Source organism: Columba livia, chromosome 20 (genome assembly GCF_036013475.1).
Source record: "Columba livia isolate bColLiv1 breed racing homer chromosome 20, bColLiv1.pat.W.v2, whole genome shotgun sequence".
Classification (NCBI taxonomy): Eukaryota; Metazoa; Chordata; class Aves; order Columbiformes; family Columbidae; genus Columba; species Columba livia.
The window spans coordinates 10,802,874-10,817,212 of NC_088621.1; the positions used below are offsets into that span (position 1 = coordinate 10,802,874).

Genomic DNA, 14,339 nt, shown 5'->3' on the forward strand with positions numbered 1-14,339 from the left:
GGTGAGAGGTCGCGTTATGTAAGCAGCAGAGAGCGCGACTCCATTTTGTGGCTCCGTTATCCGCCCGCCCCCTTTCCCGCGGCGGCCAATCGGGTCGCGCCCCCGCCTCCCTGCCCATCCGGGTACTGCGGCGGGGCCGCGCGCCGGGCTTTGTCCTCCTCGGTCGGCTCGTGCCGCCCACCGCCCCTTAAAGGCGCAGGGGCGCGCGGGGCATTGTGGGACCGTGGGGGTCCGGCGGGGCGGTGGCGCCGCCCCTCAGGGAGCTCTGGTCGGCGGGTCCGGGGAGCCGGGCCTGGATCCTGCCGGAGCGGACCCTCAGCACTGGGCTCGCCTCGGCGGGCCGGGCCCCTCAGCTCTGCCGGGAGGCGAAGCGGCGGCTCCCGCGGCCGGGCCCTGGGGCGGGCGAGGGGCCGCGGCCGGTGTCGCCGTGCCCGCCGGTTTGTGCAGCCGGGGGTGTCCGGCGGGCAGGGCCCGTCCAGGGGGCGCGGCGGGGGGGGTTGGGGGCGGCTCCGGTGCTCCGAGTGGCGGCTCTGGGCACCCGCCGGCCCGGGGTGCACAGCGAACAGCGGGACGGCAGAGTCGGGACCCCGGGGCTGCTGTGCGGGCAGGAAAGAAACAGTTGAGAGCTGTGGGTTTGGTGTTTCGTGTGCTTCGTTTGGTGATTTTTATTTTATTTTTTAATAAGAAATTGGAATATTGTGTCACACCTGGAATATTGTGTCCAGCTGTGGCCCCTCAGTTCCAGCAGGACAGGGAACTGCTGGAGAGAGTCCAGCGCAGCCACCAAGATGCTGGAGGGAGTGGAGCATCTCCCGTGTGAGGAAAGGCTGAGGGAGCTGGGGCTCTGGAGCTGGACAAGAGGAGACTGAGGGGGGACTCATTCCTGGGGATCAAGATGGAAAGGGGGAGTGTCAGGAGGATGGAGCCAGGCTCTTCTGGTGACAACCAGTGACAGGACAAGTGGCAATGGGTGCAAACTGGAACACAGGAGGTTCCACTTATAATATGAGAAGAAACTTGTTCCTGGTGAGGGCACCATAGCCTGGCCCAGGCTGCCCAGGGAGGTTGTGGAGTCTCCTTCTGTGCAGACATTCCAACCCGCCTGGACACCTTCCTGTGTAACCTCATCTGGGTGTTCCTGCTCCATGGGGGGATTGCACTGGATGGGCTTTCCAGGGCCCTTCAACCCCTCACATTCTGTATGTGGTGTGTTTGTCTCATCAGAGTTTCCGGGGGGTTGAAGCAGCCCTGGCCAGAAGCACAGCAAAAGTACAAGCCCAGCGTTGTTCCTTCTAACCCAGTTTTCAATGATCAGGAAAACAGAATTCACTTAAAATTTAGTGTATTAAGTATTTTCTAGTGATCCTGGGTGGGTGCTGCTTCATGGCACTGAGGAGTAGGTCTGCTCTGCACAGCCCTGCGGTGGCTGACTCGGGGTGAAAAGAAGCAGCCTTGCCAAAATTCAGCTCCCCAAACTGCCCACAAAGTTGAGTAATGCCTTTCTACCACCTAGACTGTAAACGTGTCCTTCCGTTATGAATTCCCACTGAAAAAGCATCGTGGCATAAAATGTAAATGTAGAAGTTACTACTTTATCCCAAAGGCTTCATCTGGTGCTGAAGAGAGCCCCTGACGAGGGCAGGTGTCCCCTCTGCCCGGCCTGCCGTTGGTGACAGCGCTCGGGGTGTACCTGCGGCAGCTGAAGCTCTAACCAGGCCCTGAAGTTCAAAACCTCTGCACCTCCAGCCCACGAGGTCTCAGGCCCCCCGGCTTGGTGTTTGTCCGTCCAACTCCAGCTGAGCTGTGCTCATAAGCACACGGGAAACACGGGGAAAATGCGTGAAGAATGTGGTAAAGTGTGATGCTGCTTTGGCAAAGTTCCCTGACTTGCAGGGCTGTATGTACACATGATGGGGTGGGTAAGGGCCCAGCTAAATAGAGGATGACAGTTTATTGGAGGGGGAGTTGGGGTGGATAAAGGATCACAAGGAATTGGTTTTAGAGAATGACTTGTTTCTATTAATTTATTATGCAATGTACGAGGTTGGGAGAGGCTGTGGGTACAGGGAAGGGTCAGATACAGGATGATCAGAAGGAGTTGTCTTCAGAAGAAACAAAACTGTGCAGTGTACAAACTTGTATACTGAAGGAACTTATAAGCAGAAAGTTCCTTGGTTGGAAATGGAAACAGGAGCAAGAAGTCTGGGTGCCGTTACAGAGTGTCAGCACGGCCACTGATGTGCTGTGGCTGTTAAAAAGCGAGCTAAAGCAGTTTTGGGTACAGTATTTCCGTGCAGCCCTGCTGTTGTGTGTGCAGCCCTGTTCTTGCTGCCAGGCCCACACCTGATGGGAACTAGCTGGGATGGTTCGGAGCAGCAAACCTTCCAGGAGCAGCGGAGCTGGAAGTTTGCCAAATGTCGCAGCATTTAGGTACGGTCGGAGAACAAGAAAATCCCTCCCTAGGTGAGCTTTGTCTGTTTGTGGTTACATCCAGGGTTTACACAGCTGAACGCCAAACAGCTCCCCTGTATAATTCAGAGTAATTAATCACTGTCCTTCCAGGTATCCACGCAGCTCCTCTTGCTGCAGCCACCACAGCCCTCGTGGTTGTCAGCTCTGCCGTGTCCTGCTGTCTGTCCACTGGTGTCCTTCCTGCTGCTGTAGCAGCTGCACCTGCTCCTCCATGCCCGGGGTGGCTTTGGCTGTGCTGGGCACTGTTTGCTCTCTGTGACTTGATCCGGGGCTGCAGAACGGGAGCAGAGCGGGAGGTGGTACCGACCTTTGGGCTGATCTGGAGAGCAGCCTCACCTGCTTCCTAATGCTGCCCATTGCTTTGAAATAGCTGAGGCTCAGCATAGGGACAAATAAGTGAATCCCAAGACCTGAGGAGCTCATTCTCTTCCATTTATCCATATCTTAATGAACGCAGGGACAGGCTCCATATCCCTGTCTCTCAGACCAGCAGGGGCATTCCATTCTTGCATGATTCTCACTTCTGAAGTCTTCATTTCTGAGCAGGTTACTAGAAGATGAGTTATTTCCTCGGGAAGGGTGAGCAGATGTGCGTGGCTCAGCTGTGAGCAGATGTTCTCTCATGTAAAGGAGTCATTCGCTCACATGACAGTTGCACATCCCCATGAGCTCTGGAGCTTTTAGTAGGGTAGTTGATGGGTCTTCAGTGCCTTTTGTGCCCCACTGAGCGTGTCCTTGTGTACACACCTTGGTCAATGCCAACTGTCAGGTCCCAGGACATGGTGACTGCTCAAGGCCACCTCCCCCCGGTGCAGGGAGCAGGAGGAGCAGGACTCTTGGTCAATAGATGTGTCTTCAGGCAAGGACGTGCCCAGGCCCAGAGAAGCCTCTGGACCAGCTTGTAATGAGCACAGCCGGATCTGACCAGGTTATAAAATGGGTCCCTGTCTGAAGAGCCCTGTGGAGTTGGTCTGGGAGCAGTGGGACTGAGATCAGGGACAGCATCTAAGGAGACTTCCTGGGATTGAGAGCCCTCACCTGCTCCTTGGTGAGTGATGTTCTTCTGGATACATCCCTGAGTGAGCCCTTGCCCACCCCATGCAAGTGACTCTTTCTTCTGGATACTCCTGAGTGAAAGAGGCCTCTTGAGTGAGTGTGTGCAGGCTGTGGAGCTTTGATCTTATGTGGTCATTTAGTAATAATATCCCCAACTGGTACATCAAACCTGCAGTTTATTAAATGTTGCCGCAGTGCTGATCAACTTAGATTAGCCCCCCACTTGCATTGGTTTCTGTTGTTTGGTTATGGTCTGTTGTTTGGTTTCAGTTATGAATTAAACTTGGTTTAAGCTTATTATTTTCTTGGAGTCATTTTATGGTGCCTCCATGACAGCTCATCAGCACTGAAAATCATACCTCGGGTGTACACAGAGCATGTCTACCCGCCAGCGTGTCCCTGCTGCCCGAGGGGGGCGGGTGACTCTGGGTTCAAAAATGTCACCTGCCTCCTCTGTTGAGTTTATCTCAGATGCTGAGCCAGAGCTCCAGCCTGATCTCCCCAGCAGCACGCAGGCTGTTGCCTGAACGTTTTCAGGAAGGTGCTTCTACCCAGCTGCTGCTCTGAGACTGACTTTGGTTCTGGTTTTCCTGTTTTGTTTGGTAGTGGCGCTGCAAGTCCCCTGGCGTGCTGGTGACCGCTGCTCTCAGCCTGTAAAGCCTCATTTCCGACTGAAAGCTGGTTCCCATCTCAGGCAAGTTTCCAGCAGGTGAGTGTTTATCTCCAACACGTCATGTTCCAGCTGGCAGAAGCTGTCTGATAAATACATGTATCTGCTGCAGACGTTGCCCTCTGCAGACCTGCGCAGCCCAGCCCCGCCTGCAGCCTCAACTCACCCTCTGCGGACCTCAGAGCACCTTCTGCTTCCTCCGCGCTGCAATGACACCGTGTCTGCAACACACACCTGCGAGCAGAGGAGGAGCCACGGTGCCCTGCTGAGTCAAACACAGCTGGGTGCGCGTGTCTGTGCTCAGCCCCTCGGCTCAAGCAGTGAAGTCCATTTTGGGTCCGTTTCCTTTCTGAGAGCAATTGCAGCTCTCGTCAGGCCATCAAGCCAAATGTCCCCACATTTTCAAGGACAACATCACCTTGTACACACCTGTATGATATGCCTGAAGTGGCGCATGGCGTATGTGCAGGGTTCAGGGAACAGCAATCCCCTCAAGGCAGCTGCACACCCTTGTGTTGGTGATGGTGTCACAGCTCTGAGAGCCTGTGATGTGTTTTTGTGATCTCTGGGAGCATTGCAAAGAGCTGCCATGAGGCAGTTGTGCTTCTCCCGGTCCCCACAGCGCCAGCTCCGCTTCCACAGCCAGAGTGAAAAGACACCATTTCCCATGTGTGCTCCGCAGGGTTTGCTTAGCAGGTGTTTTAGCTCCTCACACGCTCCAAACAGCTTTGAAACAGCATTTTATTCGCATATGGAATCACACTGACAGCTCTCCTGTAATTTTGCTGCACTCTGCAGAGTGACCTTCCGCAGTCTTTTCATGTCCCTGAAGCCAAGGCAAGAGCAGAACTTGCTGTTGTTCTTGTTCCATGTGTGAGTTACCTACTGAAATACTCTACTTAAAAAAATTTTGGTTAGTAAAATGATTTTTAATAATCAAGAGTTTTCCTTTCCCAGTTGAAGTCCTTTCACATGGCTAGCCAAAGCACTTTCCAAGTATACAAGCTCAAAACTGTCCTCTAGGGTGGTGTTTGAGATCTCTGACTCTTAAGACAAAGACTCATTGCTGTTACTGCAGCGGGGGAAGCAGGAGCCTCCTACCTGCCCACAACCTCAGCAATTCCACCGCTCCTTCTAAAATCAACCGTAGTGACCTTTCAGATACCAGAGCCAGCTCAGGGGGAATCCTGCCGTGTCAGCTCGGGAATTTGGGAGCTGCAAGTTCGCGCTCCAGAGGTCCCAGGTTCCTGGGAACAGCAGACTGTCCCCGCACCTCCCCAGCCCCGGATCCCTGGCGCAGCGCTGCGGCGGCGGCTCTGCCACAGGCAGCAATTCGCAGTTAGTGAAACGGAGCCCTGAAGAGCAGGAGGATCCCAGTCTCCCCCAGCCCCAGCCTGGTAATGGTGGGAGACCCACTGCTTGTTGTGAGCTTCTGTAAATGATGTCATGGGCTTCCCAGAGCACGGGGGAGCCTGGGTTAGCCAAGAAACCATTCCTACTGTAATAGCTGGCAAGAGGACAGAAACGCATCCAGCCCAGAGAATCCCCCAGGTGAAGGTATCTGGAGGCTGACATTCTCATGGAAATTAAAACCCATCATTGCCCTGATTGCTTCTCCAGAGCCCCCAGGCAGCTCCCGCTGAGGCAATGCTGGGCTAAATAGCCCCTTGGTCTGATTTTAGCTGTTCTTATGTTTGAAGGGGCCAGGCAATGAGTTGAAAAGGGGAAATGCCTTTTATTAGCAATATGTATATATATGCACGCCCTCCGTCTTCGGGCTGTACAAAAGACCCAGCAATAGGGTGGTATTGAACTGCCTTCTCATGCCCATCCTCCTTTTCTTCCTGTACCACACTGCACCCCCCAGATGCGTTGGGGTGTCCCACCCTTCCTGTCCCTCTCCACACCTGGATGCTTCTGCTTTAGCGCTGCCAGTGCTTGCCAGGCAGCGTCAGGACAGCCGTTTTCCCCTGTGGCTGGACAGCAGCGAAGATCCACCTCTAGATCCACCCTCTTGCACCCTCCTGCTCTGGCCAGCCCTGCTCGCTGCTCCTCTCCCAGGGCTGCTGGGACAGGACACCCTGAAGCAGAGTCTGCACTGGGTCCAGGCTCTGCCTCCGTCCTGGGCTGTGTGACAATGTCCTCCAGGCCCATGGGACCTTTTTTAAGACCTAACGCAGCTCAGCCTGCCCGTCCTGGCAAGAGGTTCTGCACAAGAAGATGGGCTTGGAAATGAGAGTTGAGAAGATCCCATAGTCAAACCAAGGGCACGTAGTCTGAGGGTGAAGAAAAAGACACCTTGTCCTCAGTGCAGACCTGGGTGTCTGTGGTGGGAAGCAGCTGTGCCTGGGGACATGAAGGGCTGGTGCCACTGAAATGATTCCAGGTTGCCATCCCTGGCCTGACAAAAGACAGAATGTTTAGCTTTTTGATCATGCACAGAAGCACCATGTGGGAACCAATGCACCATGGCAGGTTCATATTTTGTGCCGAAGTGCCTCTGAGCTCTCCACAACTACCTGAAAGGAGGTTTTACTATGGAAGGTGTTGGTCTCTTCTCCCAACTATTATAGCAAATGACATGTTGAGATGAAACGGCCTCAAATTGCACCGGGGGAGGTTGAGGTTGGATGTGGGGAACAATTTCTTCCCCAAAGGGCTGTGGGGCATTGGAACAGGCTGCCCAGGGCAGTGCTGGAGTCACCATCCCTGGAGGGCTGGACAGACGGAGATGAGGTTCTCAGGACATGGGGCAGTGCCAGGGCTGGGTTAACGGTTGGACTCTGTGATCTTGATGGTCTCTTCCAACCAAAATGATTCTCTAATTCTATAAAATCCAGGAGATGCAAGAGCAGATCATAATGCACATTGAGACAGACCTACATCTCCAGTTACTCCTTCAGTTTTTTGCATCTTTTAACTTGGGAGGATGTCTCTATCCATCGTGACATTTTTACTTTAGCTTCTAGTTTGGTGTACCCTAGTTGTGTTAGAAAAAAGAGGAAGGAGATCCATCCAATATGTGTCCTTTGGCAGCAAGTGGGCCACTGGCCATCCCAACAGTCCAGCTCCCGGGGAAGGGAATCCAGGATCTGGGACAAGGACTGTGAGTTAAGACAGCTGAGCATTAGATGTTCTGCATCCACACGGGATTTGTCGTCTGATGGTCACAAAGCCCACAGTGAAGGTGCATCCTGAAAAGGCCCATTGTTTTTGTATGCTAAGAATCCACATGCCTTAAATGGAGAAACTGGCACCTACTGGCTGATGTGGGTTCTCCCGATTTGGTCAGAGATAACTTTACACCAGCTCAGCTGTGTCACCACGGGCCAGCAGGGAGAGGTGGTGGTGCTTGATGTGCAGAAGCACATTTCAGGTTGTCAGTGACTTGTGTTCTGGTTCTCCGTTCCCATGGACACAGAGCAGGCTTGTTCTGGTGTTGTCCCTGAGTGACATCCCTGTGTGGCTGGTTTTCTGCTTCTGGCTGAAACTGATACTGCATAGCTAAAGCTTGACTATACATGTGGAAAAAGGCAGGTTTTATGCCCTTTGTACCACCACTTCCCAGCAGAGATGCCTACAGCCCCAGAGCTCACTGCATTTCCCTTCCTGTTCCCAAAGTCCACGTTGCAGCTCCATGTGAGCTCACTGGAAATGGCAGCATTTAACATAAAATCAGGGAGTAGTAGAATAGTTTGGGTTGAAGGGCCCTTCCCAGCTCCCCAGTGCCCCCCCTGCCATGAGCAGGGACATCTTCACCAGCTCAGGTTGCTCAGAGCCCCGTCCAGCCTGGCCTGGGATGTCTCCAGGGATGGTTCAGCCACCACCTCTCTGGCCAACCTGGGCCAGGCTCTCACCACCCTCAGGACAACAATTCCTTCCTCATGTCCAGCCTGAATCTCCCTCCTTTAGTTTAAAACCATCACCCCCTGTCCTACTGCAATAGGCCCTGCTCAAAAGTCTGTCCCCATCAGTCTTATCCTTCTTATACCTTTTAAGTTTAGAAAGGCCACACTAAGGTCTCCCCACAGCTTCTCTTCTCCAGCTGAACAGCCCAGCTCTCTCACCTGTCCTCCCAACAGAGCTGTTCCAGCCTCGGGTCATTCCTGTGGCTCCTCTGGCCCCTCTCCAGCAGGTCCATGTGTGTCTGTGCTGAGGACCCAGAGCTGGACCAGCACTGCAGGGGGAGTCTCACAGAGCGGGGCAGAGGGGACAATCTCCCTCCTCCACCCGCTGGTTGTGCTCCTTTTGATGCAGCCCAGGGTACCATTTGCCTTCAGGGCTGCAAGTGCACATTGCTGGCTCATGGCCAGTCTTTCACCTCCCAGCACCCCAAGTCCTTCTCCGCAGGTCTGCTCCCCATCCCTTCATCCTCCAGCCTGGACTGATACCAGGGGTTGCCCAGACCCAGGTGCAGGACCTTGCACTTGGCCTTGTTGAACCTCACCCCTTCGCATGGACCCCCTTCTCCAGCTTGTCCCTCTGGATGGATCCCGTCCCTCAGGTGTGTCACCTGCACCACTCAGCCTGGTGTCATCTGCAAACTTGCTGAGGGTGCCCTTGATCCCACTGTGTCACTGATGAAGATGTTAAACAGTTCAGGTCCCAGTACGGATTGCTGAGGGACACCACTTGTCACCAGTGTCCATCCAGACATTGTGCCATTGACCACCACTCTCTGGGTGCGACAGTCCACCCATCACCTCCACACCTCTCCCATTCAGAGAGAAGGATATTGTGGGACATGCACGGGGCAGCTCGGGCTCATGCTTTTTCCAAGCTTTGGCATTTTCCATGGGCACAGCCGCACCCGCGCGGGCCGGGCGAGTGCCTGGCGCAGCTCTTGGTGCTCCCAGCCCGTCCGCAGCGTGGCAGGGCTGCCTGCAGTGCTGATGCTCTGCAGTTTTGCAGCCAGAACCATCAATCTGCAGGTCTCCAAGCTCTCAACAGCTATTGAGTTAATTAAAGTTTGCACTCTCCATTTGGACTGAATGAACGAAAACCCATTTTGGTTTGATGGAGATCTCTTCAGTGCTGCTCCCTTATAGCCCAGTTCTCAGGAACACAAACGCCTTTTCCCATCACTTTAACGGTATGAAAGGACCCTAGAGTGTCTACAACTCAACGTGAACTTCCCTGGGTATGATGCAGAAGGTGATTAATCAGATATATGAGTTTTAGACTGCTGTGAGTCCTCCCTCATTGAGTTTTCCCATCTCTTTTCTCATGCCATGTCCCCAGGCCTCAGCTGTAACCCAAGCTACAAGGAGACATCCATTTTATTTTCGTACAAATATGTATAACATGGAAAACTTCATCACTCCTTAAATATAAATATGCAGGTTTTGTGTTTGATAAGTCTTCAGGTCTCCGTGGAAAATATTTCTGCTGAAATACAGGAGCAGGACTCTGCTGATCTTGGAATTTTCATGGCTTTTCCAGTTACTTTTGGTCCTCAATGATCCCACTTATGTATCTGAATCTCACACTTAGTATTTACCAGATTGTAGATGTTATTACCAGGTTATTATCATGTATTTACCAGATTGCTTTAGTAGAAGAACCACATCATTTCTGCTGATGGAGTAGGAAAGGCATTTAGCTCCACAGGACATTTATTTGTTTGAGGTGTTTGTAATCTTGGAAACAGAGAGGTTTGTGCTCTGCGTATCCCTGTAACACACCAGTTAACGCACAGAACATCGTGTCTGTGGGCAGACAGAAGTCAGCTGTATTTTCCACAGCATTTAAAATTATTGTTTAGCAGGCAGGAGACAGTGGTAATGCTGTAACATAAGTATAAAGTTTATTAACAGAATGAGAGTGCCTACCAATGGATGCAGCTACAGATGCATCTTTCTCTCCACATGATGCAAGGCATGGATCCAGCAGTGTGCTTAGAGAGAGAAGTATTTTCCTGATAACAGAATCAGCAGCACCTTGGATGCTTCTTCAGGGTTCTGGAGAGAGCCGGGGTGAATGGGTGGCTGCCGGACCTCACTTGGCCATGGGTGCTGCGGAGGACAAAGCTCAGCTCCTGCTGTTTTCCTGGGCAAGCGCCATGTTGTGCAGCAAGAAATCACTTTGCAGGGTCACTTAGTGGGAGAAACACAGTCACAGAGTGGGTGTCTGGCTTCCCTGACAGTCTGCACAGGGCTGCTGGACACAGGCTGTCTTCTCACTGCATTGCTACCCTTGGTGTCTTTAACTTGGCTTCTATGTTTGGACTAAATTTGGGGTTGTCCTTCCTGCAGGAAAAGGCACATCAGTGTCCTGCTCTGCTTGGCTTAGTCTCAGCCCGGTCACCTCCAGGTTCACCCACGCAGCTAGAACCTCCATGTCTGCTCCCGTGGCGCATCCTCTGCTTGGCTTTATCCCGACAAATGCCCTTCCTTGACCCTCATTTCTCTCCTGTATCTGCCGTGGTGCTGCCAAAAAGGGCCCTGCCCATCCTGCCTGGGGCATGCGGCTCCCCGCTGCCGTCCCACCACACCAGGCAGACTGATCACATCCGAAACGATCCTCTGGGAGCACTGCCGCTGCCTCCATAGCTTTCCTGTTCCAAGTCAGCGTCTTCTCCTAATTTCTGCACACATATATAGACCACAAAATTAAAGCTGAGGCATCTGAATCTTTATTATGGTGATACTTGTTCTTCTTTCCTGCTGCTCCCAGAATGGAGGTTTAATGCCACAAATCTGGTGGTGAGTTTAAGAACAGCTGTCGAGGATACCCATCACTTCTCTGAGGTGCTATAGGAGTTATTTTCAAAGTGCAGGCAGCTCCAGCCGGTAAAAAAGGATTGTGTGGTCCTTCCCGTCAGGCTTGGTTACGTTACCTGTCATTGTGTCAGACCGTGACTGCTTGGGCTGAAATCCCCCATGGCTCCTGCCTGCGTTGTTGGGCTGCAGGGGAGAGAGGAGAGGAGAGGAGAGGAGAGGAGAGGAGAGGAGAGGAGAGGAGAGGAGGGGAGGGGAGGGGAGGGGAGGGGAGGGGAGGGGAGGGGAGGGGAGGGGAGGGGAGGGGAGGGGAGGGGAGGGGAGGGGAGGGGAGGGGAGGGGAGGGGAGGGGAGGGGAGGGGAGAGGAGGGGAGAAGAGGGGAGAGGAGGGGAGAGGAGGGGAGAGGAGGGGAGAGGAGAGGAGAGGAGAGGAGAGGGAGAGGAGAGGAGAGGAGAGGAGAGGAGAGGAGAGGAGAGGAGAGGAGAGGAGAGGAGAGGAGAGGAGAGGAGAGGAGAGGAGAGGAGAGGAGAGGAGAGGAGAGGAGAGGAGAGGAGAGGAGAGGAGAGGAGAGGAGAGGAGAGGAGAGGAGAGGAGAGGAGAGGAGAGGAGAGGAGAGGAGAGGAGAGGAGAGGAAACTGGCATGTGATGAAAAGAGGAAGGTTTGGGATTATAGGGTAGTTTGGGGTGGAGGTGTTTGGCCGAAAGGCAGAGGTGAGCGTGCACGCCCCACTGTGGGCTCGGGCACTGGGGCTGCATGAGGGGTCCGGCCATGGGGAGTGACAACGTGTGGGCTGGGGGACCGGTGGGGATGAGGCCGGTGCTGGGCAGGGGAGTCCTGGGGAGCGGGAGGCAGGGCAGGGCCCGTGGGGAGGGACGTGTCCAGCACGGAGCCATGTGCACGTTCCTCCATGGCAAACTGTCGGGCTCCGAGGCACAGTGACCCTCTGGCATCGGTGCAGGAGCGTCTGGTGAAGGTCTGGTTTCCCCAAATCCTTTTTCAGACTGGGAAATGGTGTGTAAGAAACTGCACCAAGGGTGCTGTGGGGTGACAAAGGGTGTCTGTTCAAGCCCAGTTGGCTCTTCACGGACTTTGAATCCATGATGCCCTGCTCATGTTTGCATTAGAGCAAAACCTCGTTACTCAGTGGTGGAAATTGTGCTGTGCTTAGTGCACGGGTTGAACACACAGTGGCCACAGAGCTGTTAATTGACCCTGGAGCTCGTACTGCAGCTGCATTTGAAGTACCCAGAGGCTGTTTGTCTTCGTGGGCAGTACCTGCCATTGCAGCGCCTTCCGAGCCACGTGGCCTCTGAGTCACCCTGGGGCGGTTTTCTGGGGCTGTTGCAGGCTGAGATTCGCAGCTGCCCAGGAGATGGCAGTCCTGCATTTGGACAATGTGTGCAACCGGTCCCCAGACAGCACCAGAGATTTCTTGAAGAGCAGTTTGAGGCTTGAAGAGAAATCCAGGTCACAGTCTGCATGTTTGGCCCTGCTGGGAAGGAGAGGACTACCCTTGCAGTGACTGATGGTCCATCCTGTTTTGTGAGGTACCGACACCAGGGTGGTGAACCACCAGCAATGAAGACGGTCTGTGCTCAGCAGGCAAGTGATCCCGGGTACGTGTTTAATGGTGCAAACCTGAGCAATGGGACAGTGTCATTGTCCAGAAGGTGCCCCGCAGATGACCTGGAGATAGGAGGTCTGTGCAGCTTCATCTCCTCTGGAGGCTTTAATCACAGCCAGATGAAAGCATCCTCATGAGGACAGAGCCCTCTGGAGCGAAGCCTGATCATCAGCTGCCTCTTCCCAGATGGAGCCATGACTGGTGCCTTCAGCATTCAAGCAGGGAGTGTGTGATGGGAGCCATGGTCACTGCCAACCCCTGCCAGGAGCCCCATCTGTCCCCCTTTCCCCATTTCCAGCCACTGTCCCCAGCCCCTCCGTCCCCATCCTCCCTCACCTGCACCAGCATCCCCCAGACACCCTTGTCCTGCTGGGGCTCTCTGTCCTGCTCCCAGCCTGGCTCGGGGCTGTGCCATCTCCGTCTCCTGTCCCACACTCATTCACCTTTCTTGTCTGTGAGAGGTGACATTCTCCATGGGGCAGTTCCCTGCTCAAAGGAGGGACAGCAGAGCTGAGCAAGGGGCACAGCTGCTGGAAGGCGATAGAACCGGGTCTCGATGCACAGCCCTTCACAGTGGCTGCTGGGACAACCAGCAGCAACTTGGGATCTAATTCTGGGTCACTGCAAACTTGTCTTTGCAGATCAGGAGGCACGTAAAATGGCTTTTACACTTGGGATGAAGGCAAATGATTGTTTGCTAAGCAAACCATTGAGCCCGTCAAGGAAATCTGTTGTTCTATCTCAACAAGGGCCAACCAATAAGCCTGTTAGTCGGTGCCACCTCCTTGGGCACAAGCTGATGTGTCTCACCGCCCAGGCGCCTGTCCTGGGCTGCAGCGTCAAAATTCTTCTCTTCATTGTTCTCCTAGAAAGACGGTCATCAGTGTTAGAGTTGGTGATGTGATGCTGCACAGAACACCTGCAAAGAGACGTCAGATCGCAAATACGCTGCGAATAGAGCTTGTAAATCTGTAGAGAGCTGTGCCCAAAGACAGTCAACCAAAAAGAGCATCTTCTCAAATGAAAAGAAACCAGCCAGGGAAAGATCTGACATTCAAAGCAAGAAAACAAACTTCTTAGAATTATTTTTAGGGTAGAAACAGAACTTTGTAGTGGAAAGTGCTGTCACAACGCTCCGCTCAGCACTCCAGAAAACGCTGGTTGCAGTCATGTTGCAGAGCCGTAGACTCCTTTGGGAAATGAAGCCTCTTCATCCCTTTTCTTTTTAAAATCACATAAGCAATTCTAAAAATCCCCCTATTGAAATTCTCTTCTTTAGTAGATACTTTGTAGTCTTTATTCTTTAAACTTTGCACATATTTCTGGTTATGTAATACTGTACTGAAGTTGTCAGTTATTTCTTGGTCACTTTTCTACTTAAGGATGGAAAACTTGGTCATTCTTCAAACTTTTGCAGCCCTAAGAGCTTCTTTTCAAATGTTTCTTTGCGAATGTAGATTAGTGCCCTTACATCACAGCTGCCAGATGACATTTCATTATGAACAGGGCAATGACTCCTTGTACAAAGCACACTCAAAAGCCTCCTCAGACTGGGTGCTGTAGTAAACCCTTTCAGCATGAAATATTCACATTAGCTGGGGAATTAATTTGTTATCTTGTGAATCCTTTGCAAACTTAGGAGGAGAAGGCAGCCTGCTCTCCTGACCGGCCAGCTCTTCCTTTGAGGCCTGTCTGAGGCTGAAGGCTGTTTAAGAAGCACTTAAAAAGGCTGGCTTAAAGTTGAAAGACACACATATAGCAAACAGAAGTGTTTGGACTCATTTCAAGCGGTCTTC

The 14,339-nt window shown here is 53.1% G+C and overlaps 1 long non-coding RNA gene across 3 annotated transcripts; it reads left to right on the forward strand.

The window, feature by feature from the left end:
* The first annotated feature begins 59 nt into the window (after window positions 1–59).
* Window positions 60–10,835, forward strand: LOC110362829 (uncharacterized). Of its 3 annotated transcripts, none has more exons than XR_002420481.2 (2): window positions 60–4,237; window positions 10,453–10,835. It is a non-coding gene; the product is annotated as an uncharacterized LOC110362829 (long non-coding RNA). The 3 variants fall into 3 exon arrangements; XR_002420482.2 differs by lacking the exon at window positions 10,453–10,835 and adding an exon at window positions 4,311–5,138; XR_010467379.1 differs by lacking the exon at window positions 10,453–10,835 and adding an exon at window positions 4,311–5,138 and having other exon boundaries at window positions 60–4,222.
* Window positions 10,836–14,339: the final 3,504 nt, after the last annotated feature.